Source organism: Lipotes vexillifer, unplaced genomic scaffold (genome assembly GCF_000442215.2).
Source record: "Lipotes vexillifer unplaced genomic scaffold, Lipotes_vexillifer_v1.1 scaffold1762, whole genome shotgun sequence".
In the NCBI taxonomy this organism is placed as follows: domain Eukaryota; kingdom Metazoa; phylum Chordata; class Mammalia; order Artiodactyla; family Lipotidae; genus Lipotes; species Lipotes vexillifer.
In genome coordinates, this window is record NW_006787493.1 from 608,527 (window position 1) to 609,232 (window position 706).

The following is a 706-nucleotide window of genomic DNA, read 5'->3' on the forward strand; positions in this document are numbered from 1 at the left end:
GGGGGTGGGGGGGGTGGTGAGAGGGGGGCCAGAGTCAGATGGGGAGGGATGTGGCAATTTCCAGTAGAAGTGTAAGTGCTAGTGCATATGTAAAGGACCAGGAAAGAATTCTAATAAGATGAAAATATACCTTACATACTAAAGTAAGGTCTTCAAAATTTAAAAAATAACGTAACCATATTATAGGAAGTTAGAGAGAGAGACAGAGAGAGACAGAGAGAGAGACAAGCAAAAAAGAAATACCCATAATCCCACCATCCTAACCCAGCAGCTGTCATCAATTAGTATGTTTATTTCTATATTTGTGTGTCTTCATCACATAGTTGAGATCATAGCTTACACACACACACACACACACACACACGCACATTTTCTTTATCCCTGCCATTTCCTTGTAACAAGCGAGCTAGACTATTATACAAACAGATTATTAAACAAACCATTCCGTACCTTGCTTTCTAATTTAGTTATGTTTTAGAGATAATCTCATTACTGATATAGCTCTTTTAATGATGAACCCAAAGACCACATAGCAATATAAAAGTACACATGTATATACTTTTGTATCTTTATTTTTTACATTCCTACATAATCTTTTGGGCTCATCATCTATTTGTATAATAATCTAGCCATCACGTTACAAGGAAAGGGTAGAGATAAAGAAAATGTGTGTGCGTGTGCGTGTGCGCTTTTATTTCTATTTGCC